The sequence below is a fragment of the Pseudophryne corroboree genome, chromosome 4, assembly GCF_028390025.1.
Source record: "Pseudophryne corroboree isolate aPseCor3 chromosome 4, aPseCor3.hap2, whole genome shotgun sequence".
In the NCBI taxonomy this organism is placed as follows: Eukaryota; Metazoa; Chordata; class Amphibia; order Anura; family Myobatrachidae; genus Pseudophryne; species Pseudophryne corroboree.
This window is the reverse complement of record NC_086447.1, coordinates 314,246,830-314,269,801: the sequence shown is the minus strand read 5'-3', so window position 1 is coordinate 314,269,801 and position 22,972 is coordinate 314,246,830. Positions and strand designations below refer to the sequence as shown.

At 47.7% G+C, this 22,972-nt stretch overlaps 1 protein-coding gene and 1 long non-coding RNA gene across 2 annotated transcripts in view; one reads left to right on the top strand and one right to left on the bottom strand.

Moving 5' to 3' along the window:
- USP13 (ubiquitin specific peptidase 13) overlaps positions 1-22,972 on the bottom strand; it is a 426,048-nt gene that overhangs the window by 402,395 nt on the left and 681 nt on the right. The window lies entirely within an intron of this gene.
- LOC134909444 (uncharacterized) lies at positions 18,823-21,985 on the top strand. Its single transcript, XR_010175934.1, has 3 exons — positions 18,823-19,268; positions 19,744-19,835; positions 21,420-21,985. It is a non-coding gene; the product is annotated as an uncharacterized LOC134909444 (long non-coding RNA).

The following is a 22,972-nucleotide window of genomic DNA, read 5'->3' as shown; positions in this document are numbered from 1 at the left end:
GTAAGCTACTGCCGTTACATTGTCTAACTGGATCTGTATGGGACGACCTTGAAGAAGGTGTGCCGCTTGATGAAGGCTGTTGTACACAGCTCTCAACTCCAGAATGTTTATGTGAAGGCGAGTTTCTTGACTTGACCATATTCCTTGGAAGCTTTCTCCTTGCGTGACTGCTCCCCATCCTCGGAGACTTGCATCCGTGGTCACCAGGAACCAGGCCTGAATCCCGAACCTGCGTCCCTCCAGGAGGTGAGAAATTTGTAGCCACCACAAGAGCGAAATTCTGGCTTTCGCTGACAAGATTATCCTTTGATGCATGTGGAGATGCGACCCTGACCACTTGTCCAGTAGGTCCCACTGGAAGACCCTGGCATGCAATCGGCCATATTGTAGCGCCTCGTAATCCGCTACCATTTTCCCCAATAGGCGAATGAATGCACTGATGAATTGATACTGTTCTTGGTCTCAAAAGTTGTTTGACCATGCTCTGGATTTCCTGAGCCTTTTCCACCGGTAGAAATAGTCTCTGTACCTCGGTGTCCAGTATCATTCCCAAAAATGATAATCTCATTGTCGGTTCCAACTGGGATTTTGGAAAGTTGTTGATCCAACCGTGCTGTTGAAGCACCTTCAGGGATAATGCTATGTTCTGGAGATCGTCCAAGTATGGAATTATGTTGACTCCTTGTTTGCGAAGGAGAACCATCATCTCCGCCATCACCTTGGTGAATATTCTCGGATCCGTGGAGAGCCCGAACGGTAATGTCAGGAATTGGTAGTGGCAATCCTGAACCGCAAACCTCAGGTATGCTTGATGTGGCGGGTAAATGGGGACATGCAAGTAAGCATCCTTGATGTCCACCGACACCAGAAATTCCCTTTCTTCCAAGCTGGAAATCACTGCTCTCCAGGATTCCATCTTGAATTTTAATCTTTTCAAATAAAGATTCAGAGATTTTAGGTTTAAAATCGGTCTAACCGAGCCATCCGGCTTCGGTACCACAAACAGGCTTGAATAAAAGCCTTGGTTCCTTTGTTCAGCAGGAACCAAGGCAATTACTTTGTCTTGACACAATTTGTGTATTGCGTTCAGGACATTTGTGCTGTCTTGAGGAGAAACTGGCAAGGCTGATTTGAAAAATCGGCATGGGGGAAGGTCTTGAAATTCCAACTTGTAACCTTAGGATATTATCTATAAAATCCAAGGATCCAGGTCTGAGCGAAGCCAGACCTGGCTGAAAAATAGTAGACGTGCCCCCACCCGATCGTACTCCCGCAGAGGAGCCCCAGCATCATGCTGTGGCTTTTGCAGACGTATTTGCTGACTTCTGCTCCTGGGAGCCTGAGGGTGTTGTAGGTTTTCTACCTTTTCCTCTCCCCTTTCCTGTGAAAAAAGGGGTAGTTTTAGCCTTTTTGTACTTGTTGGACCGAAAGGACTGCATAGTATGAGAATGATATACTTTTTTTAGCCGGTGCAGCTGCCGACGGCAGAAATGCTGACTTGCCAGATGTAGTAGTTGATATCATGGCATCTAGTTTCTCTCCAAAGAGGGCCTCACCATTGTAAGGGAGCGCCTCAATATTTCTTTTGGATTCTGCGTCAGCATTCCATTGACGGATCCAGAGCGCCCTGCGGGCTGAAATCACCATAGCAGAGGCCCGTGAGCCCAGCAAGCCTACGGCCTTCATAGCCTCAACCAAGGAACCTGCAGAGTCTTTGATATGACCTAGAATTTGCAGCATGTCACCTTTATCGACCGTGTCAATATTAACAATCAAGTTATCTGCCCACTTTTCAACTGCGTTACCTACCCACGCAGAAGCAATTGTGTGCCTGAGTAATGTACCCGTAGCAACACAGATGGACTTTAAAGTCGTCTCTAATTTGCGGTCAGCAGATTCTTTTAATGAAGCTGACCCCGGGGCAGGTAAAATGATTTTCTTTGACAACCTAGAGACTGAGGTGTCTATCATTGAGGGTGACTCCCACTTACGCCTATCCTCTTCAGGGAAAGGGTATGCTACCCGCAACCTTTTAGGGATAGCAAATTTATTTTCCGGGTTAGCCCAGGATTCCTCAAAAAAGATATTTAAGTCCTTAGACGGAGGAAAAGTCACCACCTGTTTTTTATTTAATTTAAAATAAATCTTTTTCCTCAGGTGGAGGTGTTGTGTCAGGAAATTCCAACATCTCTTTTATAGCGGCTGTTATACATTGAATGCTCTTAGCCAGTTTGGGATCTACCCCCTCAAATCCCCAGTGTCGATGTCAGTGTCGGAATCTGTGTCAGTGTACCTTTGCATTATTTGGGCCAGGGACCTTTTCTGGGAACTGGAGGTGTCCCGAGTGGATGTTGTAGGTGAATCAGCAAATAAAGCATCTTCCACAGACTGTCTCCTATGCTTTGTCTGTGCTTCAGACTCAGAGAATTTCCTTGCTAGTTTATCCATATTACTTTGCAGCTTTCTCACCCACACAGGCTCAGAACACTCTTGTGCCTCCAAAATGGATTCCTCTGGGGAACTACTTTCTCTAGACATGATACACGCATGTACAGTCACACCACTCACACACACGGGAGCTAATTGGGACAGACCTACACTAATGTCTGTCAGAGGGACCCAGAGGGAATTGCCAGTCCACACCACACGCCCTATATGTATTACATACAATGAATATACATATATACCAAAACAGCGCTTTATATCCAATGTGAAGCCCGCAGACTTCAATAAACGATGTGCTCCCCTCCCCTTCTATAACACCGGAACTTGTATCAGTGATGTGTGAGGAGAAGCAGCCTGTAGGATCAGCGCTCCGGCGTCTCTGTGAGGAGAAAATGGCGCCAAATGAGTGTTACAACCAATTCTGAGGTGAAGCCCCGTCCCCTGTAATGGCGCCGTTCAGCCACAGTAATATTTATACTGGCAGGTGTAGTGTATATCAGCGGCTCACATGTATGTACATTTTGCCAGTGAGAGTAAGGATTTATCATGTCCCTCAGAGTGCGCCCCCCCCCCCCCCCCCCCCCCCGCGCGCCCTGCACCCTGTGCTGAGACATGTTGCTGCGCAGCGTCCCGCGCTGCGCTGGTAACTTTATGCCTCCATGATGACCAGAGGGCCCCTCTCTGCAGGTCTCCGGTTAATACTCACCAGCCTTCTGACTTCTGGCTCTGTTAGGGGGTGGCGGCAGTGCTATGGGAGTGAGCAGCAACCAGGCAAGGCCTGTGTACAGTACCGTTCATGGAGCTAATGGTGTTCTGTCAGCGGAAGCAGAGCCATTAAACTAACTGAGAAGTTGGTTCCTACTCCCCCCCCTAAGTCCCACGAAGCAGGGAAGCTGTTGCCAACAGGTTCCCTGTAAAATAAAAAAAACTAACAAAGTCCTTTTCAGTCAAACTCAGTAGAGCTTCACTGATGTGCAGCCAGTCTCCCGGACACATTTTCGAAACTGAGGTCTGGAGGAGGGGCATAGAGGGAGGAGCCAGTTCACACTGTTAAAAAGTCTTAAAGTGCCGAAGGCTCCTGCGGAACAGTCTATACCCCATGGTACTAAAATGGACCCCAGCATCCTCTAGGACGTAAGAGAAATAAGGTACAATCACCTATTTTCACTATCGCTGCCAGTCTACAAGGGGGGGTTATGGGATCACCACCTGGGGGAGTCCGTATGCCCGCCCCACATTCATGTCACACATAGGTACCGGGTCCACCCCTAGCGGGATCCCCAGTTGTCACTCACCACTCTGCCGACCTTCAGGCTCTGTACTGGGGGGGTGCGGTGTGCTGCAGGTGTGTGCGCAAGAGCTCAATGCCTGCGGTACACTGACCCTCAGGTCCGTTGTCCTGTCAGCGGGATCCGACTCAGCACCTCTAAACGAGGCCGGTGTCGGTTCCCCCCCCCACCCCCCCAGTGTCCCTCGGTGCAAATAAGCTGTTGTCCAAACAGCTTACCTGAAAATAACAAACAGAAACTAAACTGAAGGAAAACTCTCTGGAGCTCCAGAGTGTGCATCCTCTCCTGAGGGCACATTTTTCTAAACTGAGCTGTAGGGGAGGGCATAGAGGGGAGTGCCAGTACACCCTGTGGAAGAAAATTAAAGTGCACCGACTAGTTTGGACCCCTTCTATACCCATTGTACTAAGGTCCCCAGTATCCCTTATGGATGATAGAGAAAATGGGCAGTATCACCTTCATAAGGACTGATGCCACAGTCTACAGTTGGATATTACCACAGATGCACCACTGGAGGATTAAGACCCAAGTTGTATCACTGGATTCCAAATACTGGGTCCTCGCCAGAAGCACGGTGCCATTTTATAGTGGAGTCCAAAAGAATGTTGGTGTGCAAATTTGTCCCAATGGCTGCTGCCTTAAATGGCTTGTTTTAAAAGTCCAGTGTAGTTACTGACGCGTTTCGCTGCTTTATCCTGCAGCTCTTTCAAAGGTGACATACTATGTGCTCCACAACATATTTATACCCTTAATGGGTATCAATTAGTCAACACCTGTACTAACAATCCCTGTAATTAGTACTCACAATTGGTAAAAATAAGAATTTACTCACCGGTAATTCTATTTCTCGTAGTCCGTAGTGGATGCTGGGTACTCCGTAAGGACCATGGGGAATAGACGGGCTCCGCAGGAGACTGGGCACTCTAAAAGAAAGATTAGGTACTATCTGGTGTGCACTGGCTCCTCCCTCTATGCCCCTCCTCCAGACCTCAGTTAGGAAAACTGTGCCCGGAAGAGCTGACACTACAAGGAAAGGATTTTGGAATCCAGGGTAAGACTCATACCAGCCACACCAATCACACCGTACAACTTGTGATAACTATACCCAGTTAACAATATGAACAACAAATGAGCCTCATGAACAGATGGCTCATAACAAAACCCTTTAGTTAAGCAATAACTATATACACGTATTGCAGAGAGTCCGCACTTGGGACGGGCTCCCAGCATCCACTACGGACTACGAGAAATAGAATTACCGGTGAGTAAATTCTTATTTTCTCTGACGTCCTAGTGGATGCTGGGTACTCCGTAAGGACCATGGGGATTATACCAAAGCTCCCAAACGGGCGGGAGAGTGCGGATGACTCTGCAGCACCGAATGAGCAAACTCAAGGTCCTCCTCAGCCAGGGTATCAAACTTGTAAAATTTTGCAAACGTGTTTGATCCCGACCAGGTAGCAGCTCGGCAAAGTTGTAAAGCCGAGACCCCTCGGGCAGCCGCCCAAGAAGAGCCCACCTTCCTCATGGAATGGGCTTTGACTGATTTAGGATGCGGCAGTCCAGCCGCAGAATGTGCAAGTTGAATCGTGCAACAGATCCAGCGAGCAATAGTCTGCTTAGAAGCAGGAGCACCCAGCTTGTTGGGTGCATGCAGGATAAACAGCGAGTCAGTTTTTCTGACTCTAGCCGTCCTGGAAACATAGATTTTCAGGGCCCGGACTACGTCCAGCAACTTGGAAGCCTCCAAGTCCCGAGTAGCCGCAGGCACCACAATAGGTTGGTTCAAATGAAACGCTGATACCACCTTAGGGAGAAATTGGGGACGAGTCCTCAATTCTGCCCTGTCCACATGGAAGATCAGATAGGGGCTTTTACATGACAAAGCAGCCAATTCTGACACACGCCTAGCCGAAGCCAAGGCCAAAAGCATGACCACTTTCCTCGTGAGATATTTCAACTCCACGGTCTGAAGTGGCTCAAACAAATGCGATTTTAGGAAATCCAACACAACGTTGAGATCCCAAGGTGCCACTGGGGGCACAAAAGGGGGCTGAATATGCAGCACTCCCTTAACAAACGTCTGAACTTCAGGCAGTGAAGCCAGTTCTTTTTGAAAGAAAATAGACAGGGCCGAAATCTGGACTTTAATGGATCCCAATTTTAGGCCCATAGTCACTCCTGACTGTAGGAAGTGCAGAAATCGACCCAGCTGAAATTCTTCTGTTGGAGCCTTCATAGCCTCACACCAAGCAACATATTTTCGCCATATGCGGTGATAATGTTTTGCTGTCACATCCTTCCTAGCTTTTATCAGCGTAGGAATTACTTCAACCGGAATGCCCTTTTCCATCAGTATCCGGCGTTCCATCGCCATGCCGTCAAACGCAGCCGCGGTAAGTCTTGGAACAGACAGGGCCCCTGCTGTAGCAGGTCCTTTCTGAGAGGCAGAGGCCAAGGGTCCTCTGAGATAATTTCTTGTAGTTCCGGGTACCAAGTCCTTCTTGGCCAATCTGGAACGATGAGTATAGTTCTTACTCCTCTCTTTCTTATTATCCTCAGTACCTTTGGTATGAGAGGAAGAGGAGGGAACACATAAACCGACTGGTACACCCACGGTGTCACTAGAGCGTCCACAGCTATCGCCTGAGGGTCCCTTGACCTGGCGCAATATCTTTTTAGCTTTTTGTTGAGGCGGGACGCCATCATGTCCACCTGTGGCCTTTTCCAACGATTTACAATCAGCTGGAAGACTTCTGGATGAAGTCCCCACTCTCCAGGGTGGAGGTCGTGCCTGCTGAGGAAGTCTGCTTCCCAGTTGTCCACTCCCGGAATGAACACTGCTGACAGTGCTATAACGTGATTTTCCGCCCATCGGAGAATCCTTGTGGCTTCTGCCATCGCCATCCTGCTTCTTGTGCCGCCCTGTCGGTTTACATGGGCGACCGCCGTGATGTTGTCTGACTGAATCAGCACCGGCTGGTTTTGAAGCAGGGGTCTTGCCTGACTTAGGGCATTGTAAATGGCCCTTAGTTCCAGAATATTTATGTGTAGGGAAGCTTCCTGACTCGACCATTGTCCTTGGAAGTTTCTTCCCTGAGTGACTGCCCCCCAACCTCGGAGGCTTGCATCTGTGGTCACCAGGTTCCAGTCCTGTATGCCGAATCTGCGGCCCTCGAGAAGATGAGCACTCTGCAGCCACCACAGCAGAGACACCCTGGCCCTCGGGGACAGGGTGATCAGCCGATGCATCTGAAGATGCGATCCGGACCACTTGTCTAACAGATCCCACTGAAAGATCTGTGCATGGAACCTGACGAATGGAATTGCCTCGTGAGAAGCTACCATCTTTCCCAGGACTCGCGTGCAGTGATGCACCGACACCTGTTTTGGTTTTAGGAGGTCTCTGACCAGAGATGACAACTCCTTGGCCTTCTCCTCCGGGAGAAACACCTTCTTCTGTTCTGTGTCCAGAATCATACCCAGGAACAGCAGACGCGTCGTAGGAACCAGCTGCGACTTCGGGATATTCAGAATCCAGCCGTGCTGTTGTAGCACTTCCTGAGATAGTGCTACTCCGACCAACAACTGCTCCCTGGACCTCGCCTTTATAAGGAGATCGTTCCAAGTACGGGATAATTACAACTCCCTTCTTTCGAAGGAGTATCATCATTTCGGCCATTACTTTGGTAAATACCCTCGGTGCAGAGGACAGACCAAACGGCAACGTCTGGAATTGGTAATGGCAGTCCTGTACCACAAAACGGAGGTACACCTGGTGAGGTGGGTAAATGGGGACATGTAGGTAAGCATCCTTGATGTCCAGTGATACCATGTAATCCCCCTCTTCCAGGCTTGCAATAACCGCCCTGAGCGATTCCATTTTGAACTTGAACTTCCTTATATAAATGTTCAAGGATTTCAAATTTAGAATGGGTCTCACCGAACCGTTGTGGAATAGTAACCCCGTCCCTGTTGAAGGAGGGGAACTTTTATTATCACCTGCTGGAGGTACAGCTTGTGAATTGCCGCCAGTACTACCTCCCTGTCCTGGGGAGTAGCTGGCAAGGCTGATTTGAGGTAATGGCGAGGGGGAGACGTCTCGAATTCCAGCTTGTATCCATGAGATACCACTTGTAGAACCCAGAGATCCACCTGTGAGCGAACCCACTGGTCGCTGAAGTTCCGGAGACGGGCCCCCACCGCACCTGGCTCCACCAGTGGAGCCCCAGCGTCATGTGGTGGACTTAGTGGAAGCAGGGGAGGATTTTTGTTCTTGGGAACTGGCTGTATGGTGCAGCTTTTTCCCTCTATCCCTGCCTCTGGGCAGAAAGGACGCGCCTTTAACCCGCTTGCCTTTCTGGGGCCGAAAGGACTGTACCTGATAATACGGTGCTTTCTTAGGCTGTGAGGGAACCTGAGGTAAAAATGTCGACTTCCCAGCTGTTGCTGTGGAAACGAGGTCCGAGAGACCATCCCCAAACAATTCCTCACCCTTGTAAGGCAAAACCTCCATGTGCCTTTTAGAATCCGCATCACCTGTCCACTGCCGAGTCCATAATACTCTCCTTGCAGAAATGGACACTGCAGTAATTCTAGATGCCAGCCGGCAAATATCCCTCTGTGCATCTCTCATATATAAGACGACGTCTTTAATATGCTCTATGGTTAGCAAAATCGTATCCCTGTCGAGGGTATCAATATTTTCTGACAGGGTATCGGACCAAGCTGCTGGAGCACTACACTTCCAAGCTGAAGCAATTGCAGGTCTCAGTATAGTACCTGAGTGTGTATATTCAGACTTCAGGATAGCCTCCTGCTTTCTATCCGCAGGCTCCTTTAAGGCGGCCGTATCCTGAGACGGCAGTGCCACCTTTTTTGACAAGCGTGTGAGCGCCTTATCCACCCTCGGGGATGTCTCCCAACGTGACCTGTCCTCTGGCGGGAAAGGGTACGCCATCAGTAACTTTTTAGAAATCACTAGTTTCTTATCGGGGGAAGCCCACGCTTCTTCACACACTTCATTCAACTCATCTGATGGGGGAAAAACCAGTGGTTGCTTTTTCTCCCCAAACATAATACCCTTTTTAGTGGTACCTGGGTTAATGTCAGAAATGTGCAACACATTTTTCATTGCCGTAATCATGCAACGGATGGCCCTAGTGGAATGTACATTAGTCTCGTCCTCGTCGACACTGGAGTCAGACTCTGTGTCGACATCTGTGTCTGCCATCTGAGGTAGCGGGCGTTTTTGAGCCCCTGATGGCCTTTGAGACGCCTGGGCAGGCACTGTCTGAGAAGCCGGCTGTCCCACAGCTGTTATGTCATCGAACCTTTTATGCAAGGAGTTGACACTGTCGGTTAATACCTTCCACATATCCATCCACTCTGGTGTCGACCCCGCAGGGGGTGACATCACATTTATCGGCACCTGCTCCGCCTCCACATAAGCCTCCTCATCAAACATGTCGACACAGCCGTACCGACACACCGCACACACACAGGGAATGCTCTGACTGAGGACAGGACCCCACAAAGTCCTTTGGGGAGACAGAGAGAGAGTATGCCAGCACACACCACAGCGCTATATAATCAGGGATTTACACTAACACAAAGTGATTTTTCCCTATAGCTGCTTTACATATAGTTTGCGCCTAAATTTAGTGCCCCCCCTCTCTTTTTTACCCTTTGAGCCTGGAAACTGCAGGGGAGAGCCTGGGGAGCTGTCTTCCAGCGGAGCTGTGAAGAGGAAATGGCGCCAGTGTGCTGAGGGAGATAGCCCCGCCCCCTTCTCTGCGGCCTTCTCCCGCTCTTATATTTATATCATGCGGGGGATTTTTGCACATATATAGTTTTTTAGACTATATTATGTGCTGTTTGCCAATGTAAGGTACTTTAATTGCAGCCCAGGGCGCCCCCCCCCCAGCGCCCTGCACCCATCAGTGACCGGAGTATGTGGTGTGCATAGGGAGCAATGGCGCACAGCTGCAGTGCTGTGCGCTACCTTAATGAAGACCTGAGTCTTCAGCCGCCGATTTTCAGGATGTTCTTCTTGCTTCTGGCTCTGCAAGGGGGACGGCGGCGCGGCTCCGGGACCGGACGATCGAGGACGGGTCCTGTGTTCGATCCCTCTGGAGCTAATGGTGTCCAGTAGCCTTAGAAGCCCAAGCTAGCTGCAAGCAGGTAGGTTCGCTTCTCTCCCCTTAGTCCCTCGTAGCAGTGAGTCTGTTGCCAGCAGATCTCACTGAAAATAAAAAACCTAACAAATACTTTCTTTACTAGAAGCTCAGGAGAGCCCCTAGTGTGCAACCAGCTCGGGCCGGGCACAAATTCTAACTGAGGTCTGGAGGAGGGGCACAGAGGGAGGAGCCAGTGCACACCAGATAGTACCTAATCTTTCTTTTAGAGTGCCCAGTCTCCTGCGGAGCCCGTCTATTCCCCATGGTCCTTACGGAGTACCCAGCATCCACTAGGACGTCAGAGAAATACACATATAAACACATACACAAAATCCTATGCAGACTCAGAATGCAGACCGGCTGGTTACAATATTATTTTATTCACTAGATAAACCTCAGTACCTGAGGTAAAAAGAGAGTTTTAAAATTGTCCGGCGCTGTTTCCGGGCAATGGTACGGTGCGGTCACGTGATTTTCGGTCTGTGAACCACACCAAATGCTCCTACTGCTCGGAAATCCCTTCCGGGTACTAGGGCGCAAATGCGGTCATGTGACATATAATCCGCATTGATAATCCATCCATATTGCCAGGAGGGAATTGTGGTCAGTAAATAAGACCCAATCAACCGGGTGAAAAATAAGAATTTACTCACCGGTAATTCTATTTCTCGTAGTCCGTAGTGGATGCTGGGAACTCCGTAAGGACCATGGGGAATAGCGGGCTCCGAAGGAGGCTGGGCACTCTAGAAAGATTTATGACTACCTGGTGTGCACTGGCTCCTCCCACTATGACCCTCCTCCAAGCCTCAGTTAGGACACTGTGCCCGGACGAGCTAACATAATAAGGAAGGAAGGATTTTGAATCCCGGGTAAGACTCATACCAGCCACACCAATCACACTGTACAACTCGTGATACTATATCCAGTTTGACAGTATGAAAAACAACTGAGCCTCTCAACAGATGGCTCAACAATAACCCTTTAGTTAACAATAACTATTTACAAGTATTGCAGACAATCCGCACTTGGGATGGGCACCCAGCATCCACTACGGACTACGAGAAATAGAATTACCGGTGAGTAAATTCTTATTTTCTCTGACGTCCTAGTGGATGCTGGGAACTCCGTAAGGACCATGGGGATTATACCAAAGCTCCCAAACGGGCGGGAGAGTGCGGATGACTCTGCAGCACCGAATGAGAGAACTCTAGGTCCTCCTCAGCCAGGGTATCAAATTTGTAAAATTTTGCAAACGTGTTTGCCCCTGACCAAGTAGCTGCTCGGCAAAGTTGTAAAGCCGAGACCCCTCGGGCAGCCGCCCAAGATGAGCCCACTTTCCTTGTGGAATGGGCATTTACAGATTTTGGCTGTGGCAGGCCTGCCACAGAATGTGCAAGCTGAATTGTACTACAAATCCAGCGAGCAATAGTCTGCTTAGAAGCAGGAGCACCCAGCTTGTTGGGTGCATACAGGATAAACAGCGAGTCAGATTTTCTGACTCCAGCCGTCCTGGAAACATATATTTTCAGGGCCCTGACAACGTCTAGCAACTTGGAGTCCTCCAAATCCTTAGTAGCCGCAGGCACCACAATAGGCTGGTTCAGGTGAAACGCTGACACCACCTTAGGTAGAAACTGGGGACGAGTCCTCAATTCTGCCCTATCCATATGGAAAATCAGATAAGGGCTTTTACATGATAAAGCCGCCAATTCTGACACTCGCCTGGCTAAAGCCAAGGCCAATAACATGACCACTTTCCACGTGAGATATTTTAGATCCACGGTTTTAAGTGGCTCAAACCAATGTGATTTTAAGAAACTCAACACCACGTTGAGATCCCAAGGTGCCACAGGGGGCACAAACGGGGGCTGAATATGCAGCACTCCCTTCACAAATGTCTGAACTTCAGGTACTGAAGCTAGTTCTTTTTGAAAGAAAATCGACAGAGCCGAGATCTGTACTTTAATGGAGCCTAGCTTTAGGCCCATATTCACTCCTGCTTGCAGGAAATGCAGAAATCGACCCAGCTGAAATTCCTCTGTTGGGGCCTTTTTTGCCTCGCACCATGCAACATATTTCCGCCATATGCGGTGATAATGCTTTGCCGTAACATCTTTCCTGGCCTTAATAAGCGTAGGAATGACTTCTTCCGGAATACCCTTTTCCTTCAGGATCCGGTGTTCAACCGCCATGCCGTCAAACGCAGCCGCGGTAAGTCTTGGAACAGACAGGGCCCCTGCTGTAGCAGGTCCTGTCTGAGCGGTAGAGGCCACGGGTCCTCTGAGAGCATCTCTTGAAGTTCCGGGTACCACGCTCGTCTTGGCCAATCCGGAACCACGAGAATTGTGTTTACTCCTCGCTTTCTTATTATTCTCAATACCTTTGGTATGAGAGGCAGAGGAGGGAACACATAAACAGACTGGTACACCCACGGTGTCACTAGAGCGTCCACAGCTATCGCCTGAGGGTCCCTTGACCTGGCGCAATATCTTTTTAACTTTTTGTTGAGGCGGGACGCCATCATGTCCACCTGTGGTTTTTCCCAACGGTTTACCAGCATCTGGAAAACTTCTGGATGAAGTCCCCACTCTCCGGGGTGGAGGTCGTGTCTGCTGAGGAAGTCTGCTTCCCAGTTGTCCACTCCCGGAATGAACACTGCTGACAGTGCTAGTACATGATTCTCCGCCCATCGGAGAATTCTTATGGCTTCTGCCATCGCCATCCTGCTTCTTGTGCCTCCCTGTCGATTTACATGGGCGACTGCCGTGATGTTGTCTGACTGGATCAGCACCGGCTGGTGTAGGAGCAGGGATTTTGCTTGACTTAGGGCATTGTAGATGGCCCTTAGTTCCAGAATATTTATGTGAAGGGAAGTCTCCTGACTCTACCATAGTCCTTGGAAGTTTCTTCCCTGTGTGACTGCCCCCCAGCCTCGAAGGCTGGCATCCGTGGTCACCAGGACCCAGTCCTGTATGCCGAACCTGCGGCCCTCTAGAAGATGGGCACTCTGCAGCCACCACAGTAGAGACACCCTGGTTCTTGGAGACAGGGTTATTAAGCGATGCATCTGAAGATGCGATCCGGACCACTGGTCCAACAGGTCCCACTGAAAGATTCTGGCATGGAACCTGCCGAAGGGAATTGCTTCGTAAGAAGCCACCATCTTTCCCAGGACCCGCGTGCAGCGATGCACTGATACCTGTTTTGGTTTCAGGAGGTCTCTGACTAGAGATGACAACTCCCTGGCTCTCCTCCGGGAGAAACACTTTTTTCTGGACTGTATCCAGAATCATACCCAGGAACAGTAGCCGTGTCGTCGGAACCAGCTGTGACTTTGGGATATTCAGAATCCAGCCGTGCTGCTCCTGAGATAGTGCTACTCCCACCAACAACTGTTCCTTGGACCTCGCTTTTATTAGGAGATCGTCCAAGTACGGGATAATTAAAACTTCCTTTTTTTGAAGGAGTATCATCATTTCCGCCATAACCTTGGTAAATACCCTCGGTGCCGTGGACAGTCCAAACGGCAGCGTCTGGAATTGGTAATGGCAATCCTGTACCACAAATCTGAGGTACTCCTGGTGAGGATGGTAAATGGGGACATGCAAGTAAGCATCCTTGATGTCCAGGGATACCATGTAATCCCCCTTGTCCAGGCTTGCAATAACCGCCCTGAGCGATTCCATCTTGAACTTGAATTTTTTTATGTATGTGTTCAAGGATATCAAATTTAAAATGGGTCTCACCGAACCGTCCGGTTTCGGTACCACAAATAGTGTGGAATAGTAACCCCGGCCTTGTTGAAGTAGGGGTACCTTGATTATCACCTGCTGGGAATACAGCTTGTGAATTGCCGCTATCACCGCCTCCCTGTCTGAGGGAGCAATCGGCAAGGCAGATTTTAGGAACCGGTGGGGTGGAGACGCCTCGAATTCCAGTTTGTACCTCTGAGATACTATTTGAAGGATCCAGGGATCCACCTGTGAGCGAGCCCACTGATCGCTGAAATTCTTGAGGCGGCCCCCCACCGTACCTGGCTCCGCCTGTGGAGCCCCACCGTTATGCGGCGGACTTGGAAGAAGAAGCGGGAGAGGACTTTTGCTCCTGGGAACCTGCTGTTTGTTGCAGCCTTTTTCCCCTACCTCTGCCTCTGGACAGAAAGGACCCGCCTTTTCCACGCCTGTTTTTCTGGGTCCGAAAGGACTGAACCTGATAAAATGGCGCCTTCTTAGGCTGTGAGGGGACATGGGGTAAAAATGCTGACTTCCCAGACGTTGCTGTGGAAACTAGGTCCGAGAGACCATCCCCAAATAATTCCTCACCCTTATATGGCAAAACTTCCATGTGCCTTTTAGAATCTGCATCTCCTGTCCACTGGCGAGTCCATAAGCCTCTCCTAGCAGAAATGGACAATGCACTTACTTTAGATGCCAGTCGGCAGATTTCCCTCTGTGCATCTCTCATATATAAGACTGAGTCTTTGATATGGTCTATGGTTAGCAGGATCGTGTCTCTGTCTAATGTGTCAATATTTTCTGACAGTTTATCTGACCACGCAGCGGCAGCACTGCACATCCAAGCTGACGCAATAGCTGGCCTAAGTATAATGCCTGAGTGTGTATATACAGACTTCAGGATCGCCTCCTGCTTTCTATCAGCAGGTTCCTTGAGGGCGGCCGTATCCGGAGATGGTAGTGCCACCTTTTTAGACAAACGTGTGAGCGCTTTATCCACCCTAGGAGGTGTTTCCCAACGTGACCTATCCTCTGGCGGGAAAGGGAACGCCATTAGTACCTTCTTAGGAATCACCAATTTTTTATCGGGGAAAGCCCACGCTTCTTCACACACTTCATTTAATTCATCTGATGGGGGAAAAACTACAGGTAGTTTTTTCTCCCCAAACATAATACCCTTTTTAGTGGTACCTGTATTTATATCAGAAATGTGTAACACCTCTTTCATTGCCTCAATCATGCAGTGAATGGCCTTAGTGGGCATCAGGTTAGACTCATCGTCGTCGACACTGGTGTCAGTATCCGTGTCGACATCTGGGTCTGCGGTCTGAGGTAGCGGGCGTTTTAGAGCCCCTGATGACCTGTGCGACGCCTGGAGAGGCACGAGCTGAGAAGTCGGCTGTCCCACATTTGGCATGTCGTCAAATTTCTTATGTAAGGAGTCTATACGTGCATTCATTTCCTTCCATAAGCTCAACCACTCAGGTGTCTGCCCCGCAGGGGGTGACATCCCTTCTAAAGGCATCTGCTCAATCTCCACATCATTATCCTCATCAAACATGTCGACACAGCCGTACCGACACACCGCACACACACAGGGAATGCTCCAACAGAGGACAGGACCCACAAAAGCCCTTTGGGGGGACAGAGTGAGAGTATGCCAGCACACACCAGAGCGCTATATAATGCAGGGACTAACTGAGTTATGTCCCCTATAGCTGCTTTTTCAATATAATTGTATACTGCGCCTAAATTTAGTGCCCCCCCTCTCTTTTTTTACCCTTTTCTGTAGTGTAGACTGCAGGGGAGAGCCAGGGAGCTTCCTTCCAGCGGATCTGTGAAGGAGAAATGGCGCCAGTGTGCTGAGGGAGATAGCTCCGCCCCTTCTCCGCGGACTATTCTCCCGCTTTTTCCTATATTCTGGCAGGGGTATATTCCACATATATAGCCTCTGGGGCTATATATTGTGGTATTTTTGCCAGCCAAGGTGTTATTATTGCTTCTCAGGGCGCCCCCCCCAGCGCCCTGCACCCTCAGTGACCGGAGTGTGAAGTGTGTGTGAGGAGCAATGGCGCACAGCTGCAGTGCTGTGCGCTACCTTGATGAAGACTGATGTCTTCTGCCGCCGATTTTCCGGACCTCTTCTTGCTTCTGGCTCTGTAAGGGGGACGGCGGCGCGGCTCCGGGACCGAACACCAAGGACTGGGCCTGCGGTCGATCCCTCTGGAGCTAATGGTGTCCAGTAGCCTAAGAAGCCCAAGCTGGCTGCAAGCAGGCAGGTTCGCTTCTTCTCCCCTTAGTCCCTCGCTGCAGTGAGCCTGTTGCCAGCAGGTCTCACTGAAAATAAAAAACCTAATTTCTATCTTTCTTTCTAAAGGCTCAGGAGAGCCCCTAGTGTGCATCCAACCTCGGCCGGGCACAAAATCTAACTGAGGCTTGGAGGAGGGTCATAGTGGGAGGAGCCAGTGCACACCAGGTAGTCATAAATCTTTCTAGAGTGCCCAGCCTCCTTCGGAGCCCGCTATTCCCCATGGTCCTTACGGAGTTCCCAGCATCCACTAGGACGTCAGAGAAAAGAGTCTTAAATTGCCAGCGTATACTTCCGGGCTATGGAGCGCAGATGTCGTCACATGACTTCCCGTCCATGAACTGCATCCTGCGCTCAATTTTTTCCACAAAATAATAAAAAGTAGAGAAGTGAAGAGGAGGAGGGGATTTTTAACACATCATATCTTTAGCGCAACTATCTTTTTGTATTGTATTGCTTAGAATAGGAGGTAGATCTGAATCCAAAACAAATATATGAACCCCTATGGACCATATGCAATGAAGAAGATATGTTAATACACCGGCAATCACAGGTATGAGCAGTGGGAAAGTAAAGACCCTAGTCTTACCCAGTGCTGCAAGACCCTACTCTATTTCTCAACATTGTAACCATGGAAATAGCCATCACATTAGCATTAAACTTTAGGTACAGTATGCTACCTGGTTTCAAGCTCACAGCAACTTTGCTTTTACAGTCACCAAGCACACCTGTTGTAAAGCATCTAGTAAAATAGCTGACACAAGCTAGATTAAATAAATAAAAAGAGGACGCAGTCAAATGACCGCCGGGCAGGATCCTGGCGGTCAATATACCGACGCTGGAATCCCGACACAAGCTGCAATACCAGCAGTCGGAGTCCCAACCGCCGGCTGGTTCCCCCACTTGGGTGGTGGTCCACGCCACCACCCGAGGGGGAATAGAACCATGTGGCATCCGAAGGTCTCCACCAGACCCGAACAAACAAAGCAGCTTTCCAGCCTTTAGCAGTTCTACACATGGTAGGGTTACCCAAACCAACAGACTTGTATCCCATGTTATGTATCGCAGCAGCACATAATAGGTATCTTATAAGTGAAGATGCCGAGGCCAGAAGCGGATTTCCCACTAGGCACACGAGGAACGTGCCTAGGGCCGGCAGTTGCTGGGGAGTGGCACACCTGGCTGATAAGGGCCAGATGATTTTTTTTTTTTTAGTCATTACAACTATATATTTATTTATATTTATTTAGCAAATGATGGGGGTAAGACAATGAACAGCAAATTGTGGCCGGGAGATGGTAGTAGGGCGAGGTTGGGGCTGCTTTGGTGGTCTCGGGGCATCCGGACTGGCACCCGAAATGAAGGGGGTAATGATGTGATGAGGGAGGCAGGTATAATTTCATACTCATAATTATATGAGGGAGATTTTTTTAAACTTTGGAGAGGGAGAAAGTGGAAAAGCTGCACAAAACAACCAATCAGCTTCCACTGTCAATTTTTAGGCTGCGCAAGACAAAGGGTAGTTAGAAGGTATTTGGTTGCTCTCTGCAACTTCTTTACCTTATCTATCTTGAAATTTGAATACATCTCCCCTTATGTATTTTAGTTCATATTGTTTGGTATGGTACTGTATCTACATATGTATAGGAGAGTCTTATATGAATACAATGCATAATAATATAATTTCTTCATCATAAGCATTTATTTATGAGATAAGATTCCGCAGTGCAATAACAAGTCAGTAATGCAGAAAATAGAACCATGGGGGGGTCATTCCGAGTTCATCGCTCGCTAACTACTTTTTGCAGTTTGAGTAGCTCTGGACTTACTCAGCCCTTGCGATCACTTCAGTCTTTTTGGTTCCAGAATTGACGTCAGACACCCGCCCTGCAAACGCTTGGAGACGCCTGCATTTTTCCAAACACTCCCTGAAAACGGTCAGTTGCCACCCACAAACGCCCTCTTCCTGTCAATCTCCTTGCGATCGGATGGGCGAATGGATTCTTTGTTAAATCCATTGCCCAGCAACGATCCGCTTTGTACTCGTACGACGCACCTGCGCATTGCGGTGCATACGCATGCGCAGCAGTAACCTGTTCGCTGCGCTGCGAAAAACTGCAGCAAGTGATCAACTCGGAATGACACCCATAGTATGCAAGCACTCCAGTTACATCATACAAATATGTGTTGCATCAGTAAAACCACAATACAATGAGATAATGAAGAAATAGCAATTACATCAGAAGATACGAAGCAGCATGTAAAGAAATCTTTCAATGAGGACAAGGAGGTGAGGACAAGAGACTGGAGGAAAAGAGGTGGCATACCACTAAGGAGCTAGGGCAGTGGTTCCCAAACTGTGTGCCGTGGCTCCCTGGGGTGCCTCGGGACACTTGCAGGGGTGCCTTGGATTGGTGGTCCAGGACCAATTCAAATTATTTATGGTCAATATAATAGGCAAAACTAGTGCTAGTAGCTGTCAGTCATAAACTATGGGGACAAACAGAAGCAAATATTGTCCCTCACCACACAATTGACCCTAAGGATGACATATAAACACACTCTACTTAATTTAATATTTCTTTCTAAATTTTCCAATAAGAAATTTTTGGCCTAGGGGTGCCGTGAAAAAAATTCTGATACTCTAGGGTGCCATGATTCAAAAAAGTTTGGAAACCACTGAGCTAGGAAACAAACGGATAATGGTGGTGGAAAACAAATGGATGAGGCAGGTGGAGTGTGAAGAGGAACTTAAGAGGATGAAAACAGGTAGGAGGAGAGTTTTATGGGAGTGTTTAATAAAACTGAAGGATGAGGAAGAGTCTGGTCAGGTGAGGTGGGAGTTCCAAGCGTGTAGAGCAAATTGGGTAAAGTCCTGCAGGTGGGAATGGGAGATGATGCCAGGAGAGGATAGGGGAAGCTCATCAGCAGAATAAAGTGGGTGAGTACGGATTATTCACCAATAGGTTGTAGATGTAGGAATGGGAGGTGCGTTAGAGGTCTTTATAGGTGAGGGTAAGTAGTTTGAAATGTATTCTGGTAGGAATGGGAAGCCATTGGAATGTTTCACATAGAGGTAATGCAGCAGAAGAGGGATGGAGAGAGGAATATTAGTCATGACCCTGCATTCAGGACAGACTGCAAAGCAGACAGATGTGTGAAGGCATGCCAGAGAAGAAATTACAGTTATGAAGGTAGGAAGTGATTGGAGAAGGTCTTGGTGAAATCCAGGAAGATGAAAGTGCAAACCTTGGAAATATTCTAAAGATGGAGGCAACAGGAATGCACCAGGAACTGGATGTAGGAAGAGAAGGTGAGTGCAGTGATAACCCCTAGGTTCATGGGGAACAAGACCATTTTGATTACATGCTGTAAGCAGTTTACAAATTTCTAGGTGTAGGTTGAAGTTATTTGTCAGGTTGCCCCAACCCGATGGACGACACTACAACACTCATTCATAAGTTTTGCCTGCTTATATCCATCCATCCATTTACATATATTGTATAGTATACCCTATAGTGTGAATCCTCAGACCACACAAGCTCAAACAGTGATTTAGCGGAGACATGTTTATGTTGTCAATCTGGATTTAATATGCATGCAGAAATGCTGGATACGAGAGAATACAGGAAACTATGGATGCCATGAGTGCAGCAGCAGCACTTCACATTATCTATGACTGCTTACTGCAGGGACACAGAATGTCAGATCACTATAACTCATCATACACACCCCCTGTGATACAAAGCAAAGTGATCCAATGCAACAAAACTGTGTTCATTTTGCAGTTGCAGACTGGAGAGGTCGTACATATGTACACTCCAAAAGGGCTGGGCTGGGTTCGCGGGCAGGTTCTAAACCAACAGCTTGTCAGATAAAGGTGAGCCAATGCCCTGTACTTTCCCCTCTGTCTGCTACTTTATGATCATAATGTCATTCTGAGACTGCATTATTTTTTTCACATACTTGCCTACTCTCCAACATCTGGGAGACTCCTGAATTTCAGGGGTTCTGTTAGACTCCCTGAAAATTAGGCAAGTCTCCCACAGCCCCTTATGGCCACTCACTTCAAGTTAAGTAAGCAGTTCCGCAGGGTTCTGGTATGAATGGTCGACATTCATTATGTCGACATAGACATGGTCAACATGGACTAATAGTCGACACATGAAGATGGTCGACACATGAAAAGGTCGACATGGATTTTTGGACTGTTTTTAGAGTAATTTTTTCCGTAACATGACCAGGAACCCCAATTAGTGTACCGCTTCGCTCGCCATGCTGCGGGAGAGGTGCCTCGCTGCGCTCGGTACAGGTTACAGTTCCCAATCGTAGTCCACGTAGATGGTAAAGTATGAAAAAGATAAAAATCTATTATTATTTTTTTAAAAAGCAGTGTCGCCCATGTCGACCATGTCAATGTCAACCAACAGTGGTTGACTTAATGACTGTCGACCTTAACATGGTCGACCATACAAACGGATACCGTTCCGCAGACCCTCCCTTACCCCATTGCTCACATGCCTGTCCTCTCCTGGAGGCATACTTGCCTACCTGACCCTCTCCATGAGGGAGAAAATGCTCTGTTCCTGGACTTTCCTGGTAATGTATGATTGCCATCACCTGTGGTGAGCTAGTTAATTGATAAGAAAGGTGTTTCACCACAGGTGATGGCAATCATACATTACCAGGAAAGTCCAGGAACAGAGCATTTTCTCCCTCATGGAGAGGGTCAGGTAGGCAAGTATTCTTCAAACCCTATTAAGAGGATATTGAAGCAATTGGGCTTTTTTGTGTTCATTCTATTCAGCCATTTACTACCGCTGCTGTATTAGTTGGCATAACATTTACAGACGAATAAAAATGAATTTTTCCTTCAGTCCTGCTTCTCTATACATCTGACTGACTAGCAATTAATTGCTAATCCGCTCAGGTTGCCTGCTGCGCTCCGTGCTATAGTTTACACCTGTTGGTGCTAGACACAACCCTGGGATGTACCGGCTATACCCATGAGCGGAGCCAGGCACTCCCCATGGACAGAGCTAGAGAAGCCCTAGGTGCTAATGTACTCTGACAATCCCCCTAAAATGTATGTAAATAATGGTTTAGCCCAGTGGTTCAAAACCGCAGTCCTCAAGTACCCCCAACAGTTCATGTTTTCCAGGTCTCCTCACAGGATTGCAAGTGAAATAATTTGCTCCACCTGTGGGTCTTTTAAAATGTGTCAGTGAGTAATGAATACACCTGTTCAACTGCTAGGTGACCTGGAAAACATGAACTGTTGGGGGTACTTGAGGGCCGAGGTTTTAAACCACTGGTTTAGCCCACAAAAAGCTTTCACTAGCATGTTATTGTTGAGCGGTGTCCTTTAAATAGTACATAAACATTCTGTTCACCGTCAGATCATTCACTCTTTTTCTTAATATTTAATTAAGAGAAATGCTCTTTCATTTGGCTCACCCTACAGGCCTCTTCAATTGCTGGATTTTACTGGGTGGGTAAGCTGCTGCCTGACACTTGAGACCAGAAGACTATGGATAAAAATAGCCTCTGCAGCATCGTGATGAACGCCAGGCAGCTGAGTCAATTTTAAAGTGGACTTGGGTTGTTTAACACAGAATTCATAAATTGAATTATTATTATTTTTTAAATGTATTTGTTAAATAGTTCATTAGAACTATACTATTTATGCTTTACACCTACAGAACTATAAAAGACCAAATAGTTATTTGGAGAACGGTTAGATTTAAGGACTAGCATCGACTACTGGAAAGGGTACAAGTAAGAATACATCTAAAATGAAAGCAACAGATACAGATCACACCATCTACATGTCCCCTGAATGGCTCTGGTATTCAAGCACAGTAGAACTTTAAAGGAGCAGATTCAATTAGCCGCAGTGTTTACAGCACAGCTGAAGTTTCAGGTTTAACATCCGGAGCTATTCAATTATCAGGCGCTTTCCCCACACAGTAAACACATGGCCAACGCTTGTAAACCCATAGATTCAGGATTTGGGGGGACATTTACTAAGCAGTGATAAGAGCGAAAAAGTGAGCCAGTGGAGAAGTTGCCCCATTAACCAATCAGCAGCTCTGTATAATTTTATAGTATGCAAATTATAGATGTTACTTCAGTGCTGATTGGTTGCCATGGGCAACTTCTCCACTAACTCACTTCTCCGCTCTTATCACTGCTTAGTAAATGTCCCCCTAAGTGCCCAGAATCTGTGGGTTACCCCGTTTTGTAACCCCTGGGGGTGCATTTAACGTAGATTTTCTTGGGCTGCAAGGAATAATCCACATTAATTGCACCCTATGGGGCATGTCGCACAGTATAGATGCACTAATTACATAGAACAGGGCAGAGTTCTTGACGCAGTTGAGACTGCCCCTAAAGTTTTGCTTTGGAACAGATGTCTGAGTATTTCTTTTGACCAAAGATTCATGTAAACATGGACACTTGTCCTGCCTGACATTTGTTATGTACGGACAACATAGTAAATCTCTGAACAAAGATGAATACCAAACACAGGTCCTATGCAGCCATAATACTAGCTCACAAAACCCAAGGTAGATAAGTTGGTACAATTCAGAGGCAGTAAAGTTGGGCTCCCGATTAATAAAGGAATAACGTGGGAAAATACATAAGGCTAACAATTCCCATAGCAATTCCTTATCGTGTTGTTGTTAAAGGGAAGTGTACGGACGACACAGGCAGACAGCGGCACACAAGTTCTAGCCTGCAAGCAGTGCTACAGTAGATGTGACTGCCTATTTTCCCCCCACATCGCACTGTCATTCTACTCTATACCCCGCGCCTTTGTTATTTTTTATTGGGACAAACAAAGCCGTTATAAATGTCTACATAGCCAAAATAAAAAGTATAAAAAAGTAATTAAAATAAAGTCAATAATAAACAAAAAATAGGATGTTATCCATTAAAATGCTGTGATAACTTCACATGCAGTCATGTGTCTTATCTGGTCATATGTCATTTCACCATGAGCATGTATCCTTC